Genomic DNA, 7,311 nt, shown 5'->3' with positions numbered 1-7,311 from the left:
GAGCCAGGCCGCGGCGTCTTCCGAGAAGGAGAAACAGAGCGCTGCCAATGCTGCAGCCGATCGTGAGGCGGCACTGAAAGATGCCAAGGCCGCCCGCGACCGCTGCCAAGAGCTGGAAGACGAGCTGAAGAGCCTGAGCGACAAGCATGCCGAAGAAACACGCTGCCGCCAGGTGAAGGAGGAGGAGATGAAGGCCCGGGAGGAGGCCGTCAAGAACCGTAATGCTGAGCTGGGGGAGTTGGGGAAGACGTAGGCCGCCGAGTGCAGCCGGCTGGAAGAGCTGGAGCGGAAGGTGAAGGCAAGGGAGGCCGATCTTGACGCCAAGGCGCAGATCCTGGCCGAGGACCGCGTGGCCTTTGCCGACCTCGAGAAGAGATCTCGCAAGGCGCTGAAGATGCTCTACGAGCATGGCCTGGAGAAGTCCCTGGCCACCGATGAGGATGGCCCCGCCCGGCTGCTTCCTCTCTTGGTGAAGGCGCTCAAGGAAGTCGTTGATGGTGTCGGTCCCATGGCGGAGGCAGAAGCTCGTATCCTGTCTTCAGCTACATTGACTCGCGTCTTCAGCCATCTGCACCTCCGCGACCCCAACGCTTGTCTTGACGAGCTGCTGGAGCCTGTGGCTGACGATGAATGCGCAACCGCCGCCGCAGCTATACAAGGTCAAGTGGAAGCCTTGCTGAAGAAGTTCCGCGGCTTTGTCTCCGCTCCTTTGTCCAGTGATGCCGCCGATCCTGCGGCTGGTGGAGGTGAAGACGACATCAACCACAGAGGTGCACCTTCTGCAGGTGATGGCGGTGTCCAGGGGTGACCTGCAGCTACTCTCCTGTTTCGTTCCTGCAACATGCATCAGGCCTCGTGGAGGCGTTTAGGATTTTCATTTGATACTGTGAGGACAATATGTTTGTAATATTTGCTTCGAGATTTTGCGATTTCCTTCCTATTTGCTTTACGTTCTGCGTCGGCAGAGCCGACCCCGCGCATACCTCAGCCGCCATTGGGCCGACCGAAGACCAGGATGGACCAAGGAGTGAGGGGCTACGTGCCCAGTTAGGCTCCTAAGTCGCAATGCTTAGGAGTCCCCCTTGATGCGCAAACAACATATAGGGAGAGTTCGCGAGGATAGATTAATGTTCTACGTCAGCAGAGCCCGGCCCCGCGCATACCTCAACAGCCATTGGGCCGACCGGAGACTAGGACGGACCAAGGAGTGAGGGGCTGCGTGACCAGTTAGGCTCCTGAGTCGTGATGCTCAGGAGTCCCCCTTGACGCGCAAACAATCTCCATACCTTCCCTCGCCGAGGCCTCGGGAGGGGCGTGCGACGACCAGGTCTGGGAGACCTGTTTGGGCGGCGTGCGCTTGGGCGTGACCCGAGAGCAGCCCCCGGGCCCGGAAGACCTGGTTGGGTGGCGTACGCTTGGGCGTGACCCGAGCGCAGCCCCCGTGTCCAGCCCCCTCGCGCGGCTCTCCCGAGGGGAGGCATTGCGGTGAGGCCGGACATTGAGCTCTGGGCTCCCTGAGGTTGGTACGACCGTGGAGCCATCCTCAGTTGTTTATCACCAGCGCGGAGCATAGTGCTTCCGCTTGTGCATGGGCATAGCCGCTCCTCGGCAGTGTCGACGGCCAGCGCGGAGCATGGTGCTTCCACTTGTGCGTGGGGGGGGCCCTCCGGGAGGAGCCCCCGGGGCATGTACAACCCCGCCTTGACACTTGGCTTGCACGGCAGGGCTGCGAGGTGTATCTGGGCACTCGTGAGCCAGCGCGGGACTCACAAGGCCCTGCCTCAAGGCGGGTTGCGCCTGGTCTTGAGTCTTCGACGAATGTGTGTTCCTGCGAGACGGTTAGGTGCAAGCGCTCTACGCCCTTAGGTCCCGGCCCTCGCGCGAGCTCAGCCGCCGCTGGTATGCCAGGTCGCGATGTCGTGGTCAAGGCCAGGGGTGAGGGCTGGAGAGCCAGTAAGAGCTCCTGAGTCGCGATGCTGAGGAGCCCCCCTTTTAACGCGCAAGCGAATTGCACGGGATGAATGGACCCGTGGTGGGTGGCGATCAAGCAAGTGGTAACCGGGCAGGTTAAGCATGGGATGCAAATCAGCTTGGGTAAATGCAGGAGATACATGCCACTGGGCCAGGCCCGAGCGGCTTGGGGATGATGCAGCCCGAGGGGCGCCCCCAACAAGGTAAACTAAAGACATAAGCAAAAGGGATACATGCCACTGGGACGGACCCATGCGGCCTGGGAATAATGCAGCCCGAGGGGCGCTCCCAGCTTAAACGAACTTGGAAGATGTCACCTGGTTCTGTAGACGAAGGAGGGTTGGGGCAGCTGATGGTACACGGCGAAGGAGTGGCTCCTCACGAGCCACCGGGGACCTGAGCCTCGGGAGGCTTCGGGGGTTCAGGTGGTTCCCTGAAGACCGTCTCCATCTCTTTTAGGACGGCGTGGTACCTGGCCTCCTGAGTCGCCAGGACACACCGCATGTTGGGCTGATAGGCTGACGCCACGCTCGGCAAGACAAAGGAAATGCGAATGTAGCTGTGTGGTGGGCCCTCGCAACGGCCCACACGCGAAGGCCAGAAATGCTCCTGAGTTGCGGCCCTGTTGAGCCCTGGGATGTCGATGCGGACACGCAGCCCAGCATCCTCGCCTGGATGGGGAGCTACGCCTAGGGAGCGGCGGTCGCCGCGCATGGCCCTTGTGTCTTGCAGTTCCTGAGTGGTCTTGGTGATGAACTCCTGAGTGGTGGGCACCCCTTGCCCTGTGTTCTCCTGAAGGAAACGTGTCGTGAAGCACGCCTCCAAGTGGTGCCCGAGCGCCTCCCTCGTGAGGCTGGCAAGGTCTGAGGCCCTCCAGAAGAGAGCCCCCAGGCCCTGCGCGAGGAGGGCGCCGGGCGCGCCTTCCTATGCGATGGAGGGAGGCGCCCCTAAAGCGGACACTGATCCTGACGAGGCTCCAACTGCGTCGCCACCCTCCTGAGGTTTGGCACGGCGCAGCTGCTTCTTCTTCTTGGGGAGGGCCTCAGGAGGGCCCTCGCTTTTGCTGTCGGGGTGGTCGATTGCTGCAGCTTGGAAGGCGCGCTCGAGGGAGCACACCGCATCTCTCTCTTCACTTGGGACCGTGATGATTCCGCCGCTTCCCGGCATCTTGAGGACGTTGTAGCCGTGGTGGGTGACCGCCATGAACTTGGCCAGGGTTGGGTACCCGAGGATGGCGTTGTACGGCAGGCGGATGTGCGCGACGTCGAAGTCGATGAGCTCGGTGCGGTAGTTCTTGCGCTCCCCGAAGGTGACAGGCAGGCGGACCTGCCCTATCGGTGTGGTGGAACCATCGGTCACTCCTGAGAAAGGCTTGGTAGGCTGAAGCTGCTCATACGGGACCTGGAGGTTGTCGAACGTGTCGACTGATAGGACGTTGAGCCCTGTGCCGCCGTCGATGAGGGTCTTGGTAACTTGCACGTTGCTGATGACTGGTGAACAGAGCATTGGGAGAGCGTCGGCGGTGGCTGCGCACTTGAGCTGATCTGCCGAGTTGAAAGTGATGGCGCCCTGGGACCACCTGAGCGGGCGCGTGGCCTCGAGCTTGGGGAGCACCGCATTCACTTCATGAGCGAACTGTTTGAAGATGCGTTGAGAGGCTGGGGCCTGCACGCCGCCCAAGATGCAGGTGATAGCACGCGGCTCCTGGAAGCCCCTAGCCCCCTCGTCCTGATGGTGATCGTCGTTCCTTCTTGGTGGTGGTGGCAGCGGGGGAAGACCGGCGTTGCCCTGAGGGCGATCTTCATGAGGCTGGTCCCTCCAGGCGCATTCGCGAGGATGGTCCTGCTAGCGGTCCTCACGAGGCCTGTCGCGCCACTCCTGGCGCGGGCCACGGTCTTCCCAGTGTCCGCCTCCACGTCCTCCTCCACGGCCGTAGCTGCGGTCACTGCGCTCGGGGCGTCGACCGAAACGTCCTTCGCGAATGGCTCTGAGCTCTTGACAGTCGCTGGTGTTGTTGGTGTTCAGGTTGTGGAAGGCGCAGAACGATCGGCTGTTCTTGGATGACCCGGGCTGATCTCTGCCTCGCTTGGTGTCCGGCTCCGCCGTGAGCACAGCTGCTTCCCTTGCGCTTCACGCCCTTGGCCTTGGCCTTCTTCTCCTCTGCACCCGCAGCTGGCAGCTCGAGGAGGGAAAGACGCCCCTCCTCAGCTCTTGCGCACTTGGTTGTCAGGTTGAATAGCTCCTGAGTCGTGCACAGCTCCTCGTTGATAGCGAGCTCTTCCTTCATCTTGACGTCACGGACGCCATCAAAGAACGCTGAGATGATGGCCTCGTCCGTGACCTTGGGGATCTTGAGGTGAGTGTTTTTGAAGCGCTGGATATACTTCTGGAGGGTCTCCCCCGATTGTTGCTTGATGCGGAGCAGGTCACCCGCGGCCGGCGGGCGGTCGCGAGTGCCCTGGAAGTTGGCGACAAGCGGTCGCGCATCTCATCCCAGGAGGAGATCGAGCTGTGCTGCAGGTTCAAGAGCCAGGAGCGGGCACCATCCTTGAGAGCCATGGGAAACCGGTTCGCCATGACCTTCTCGTCGCCGTTGGCCGCTTCGATGCTCAGCTCGTAGAGCTGCAGGAACTCCGCGGGGTCGGCGGTGCCGTCGTAGCGAGGGGGCAGATCCGGCTTGAACTTGCCCGGCCAGGCGACGCTATGCAGCTTGGGGGTGAAGGCGTGGCAGCCGGCCGTGGTTGCCAAGGCCCGCCTCGGAGGTGGAGCTTGGTCTTGGTGAGGTCCACGCGCCGCCACTGCGGGCAACGCGCGGTCTTGATGAGGCGGCGCGGGGAGCGCGGGTGCAGCTTCTCGCGGCCGAGGGATTTCTTGGCAACTTCTCTCTTCACGCGCGGGCACTGGGCGTGGCGGATCACGCCGTGGGGCCGCGCGCCTTGGCGCCAAGGCGCAGTCTTGGGGCAGAGGTGGCGGAGGCGCGCCATGAGCCACGTCGCCTGTGGCTGGCGGAGGGTGAGGCAGAGAGAGGGACGGCGCCGGGGAGCCCCCTGCGGCGCGGACGAGCTCCGTGACACGGTCGAGCCACTCCTCGTAGAGGTCATCGACCGGGCAGTAGGGCAGGAGCTCGTTCACGGCGAGGAGTGCGGCCCGCGCCTCCATGGGAGCGCGGCGTGCGTGAGACGAAGAACCGGCCGGGGTCAGTGATGGAGTAGCGGTGCGGCCATCTTGCCGCACCGATGGGTGCAGTGAGGACGCTTGTTGCTCGTTCCCCGCCGGGTCGGTGGCGGCAGGAGACGGAGAGCGGCGTGGTGGCCCGCCGACAGGAGCCGTCTGGGCGACGCGGGCGGTGAGGGCAGCCCGGCGCTCAGCTCGAGCGCGGCGAGCGTCTGCCATGGAGACGACGGAGCGACGAATCGACGGAAGGGAAGCTATGGCACACCCCTACCTGGCGCGCCAAATGTCGGATGTGGGGTTCCGGCAAAACCCTTAAGGTTCGAACTCTGGGGTGCGTGCGAAGATCTTCCCTCCTTCTCCCTGGCTCACTAAGATCTCGCAGACGAACTCAACCAACTCGCAACACAGAAAGACACGAGATTTATACTGGTTTAGGCCACCAATGTGGTGTAAAACCCTACTCCAGTGTGCGGTGGTGGATTGCCTCTCGGGCTGTTGATGAACAATACAAGGGGAAGAACAGCCTCCTGAGGTTGAGGTGTTCTTGTGCTCTGTGGACTTGTGGCGAGAACTTGATCTCCTTTTCTACTGTGGTGGCTAGCTCTACTTATATAGGCCCTGGTCCTCTCCCCAAATATTGAGCGGGATGGGAGCCAACAACGGTGGGCGAATTTGAAAGGGGACAGCGAGTACAAGCTATCCTGACAAAAGCGGTCTTCGCCTGCAAAAAGGCTCTGGTGGTGACGCCGTCTTGGACTCCACGATGACCTCCGTCTTGCCGTCCTTCTGGTCTTGGTCTCGTTGCACCGATATGGAAACCTTTGCCTGATGCCTTGGTACTCCTCGCTTGCGCTTGCCTCCTTAACACCAAAGAGGAAACAAGGACGCTGCGCCCGCCTGGCGCCCGCCTGGTCTCGATCGTCATGGCTCACGTCACTTGAGCCTCGTGAGGTTTGCCCTGCCTTGATATCTCCGCTCCTCATGAGCCCGCCTAGAGGGGCCGCTCCTAAGGAGGTCTTGCGTCATTCGCCTCGCGAGGCCTGGCCCTTCACGAGGGTCTTGGATGTCTTGTCGATGAAGATGGGCCGTACGGCCCGCTAGCTTAGCCACGCCCTGAGCCGCAGGCAGGCAAGTCTGGGGACGCCCGATCCCAGAACACCGACAATACTAGTTCGGGCCACCGTTGTGGTGTGGTGGATTGCCTCTTGGGCTGAGGATGAACAGTTACAAGGGAAGAACAACCTCCTGACGAGAGGTGTTCTTGTGCTTGGTGAGCTAGTGGTTAAGGGTGATCTGAATGATCCTCCAGCCGGTCTGGATCTGTCCCCTCTATGGTGGTGGCTTGTCCTATTTATAGAGGCCTTGGTCCTCTTCTCAAATATTGAGCGGGAAGGGTTGCCACAATGGCCAAATTCGAAGGGAGACAGCTAGTACAAGCTATCCTGACAAAAGTAGTCTTCGCCTGCCAAAGGCTCTGGCGGTGACGCTGTCTTGGGCTCCACGGTGACCTCCGTTCTGCCGTCCTGCTGTTCTTGGTCACGTTGCACCGATATGGAAACCTTTGCCTGATGCCTCGGGACTCCTCGCCTGCGCTTGCCTCTTTAGCACCAAAGAGGAAACGAGGACAATGTGCGCGCTGGTGCCCCCCTGGCGCCCGCTTGGTCATGGTCGTCATGGCTTACGTCACGGGGACCTCGTGAGGTACCCCTTGCCTTGATCTCTCCACCCCTCGCGAGCCAGCCTGGTGAGGCCGCCCTTGAGGAGGTCTTGCGTTGTCCGCCTCGCGAGGCTTGGCCCCTCGCGAGGGTCTTGAGTGTTTGCTGATGAAGATGGGTCGGACGGGGCCGCTGGTGGAGCCATGCCGTGGGCCGCAGGCAGGCAAGTCTGGGGACCCCCGTTCCTAGAACGCCGACATAGTGAATTTGGGTAGGGTGTCTAGGTCAGGCCTATGACCCTACCCTAGGTTCATGGCATCGTCATTAGCCCCGAATGGAATGAGGTCCTTGTGAAAAAAGAGTTGAAGTTGGTTACGACTCGATTCCACGCCTCGGAGGCATTTCACCAGAATCAGGGAGTCATACTGGGGCTTCAGCTTCGTTTCAGTCGCCTTGTTCAATTCAGAGGTCGTCGAGTGAGTAATGTTGATAATCTATGAGTGAGTTATGG

The sequence above is a fragment of the Aegilops tauschii genome, chromosome 3 (assembly GCF_002575655.3).
Source record: "Aegilops tauschii subsp. strangulata cultivar AL8/78 chromosome 3, Aet v6.0, whole genome shotgun sequence".
NCBI classification, from domain to species: Eukaryota; Viridiplantae; Streptophyta; class Magnoliopsida; order Poales; family Poaceae; genus Aegilops; species Aegilops tauschii.
The sequence above is the reverse complement of the archived record's forward strand: the minus strand, read 5'-3'. Positions refer to the sequence as shown.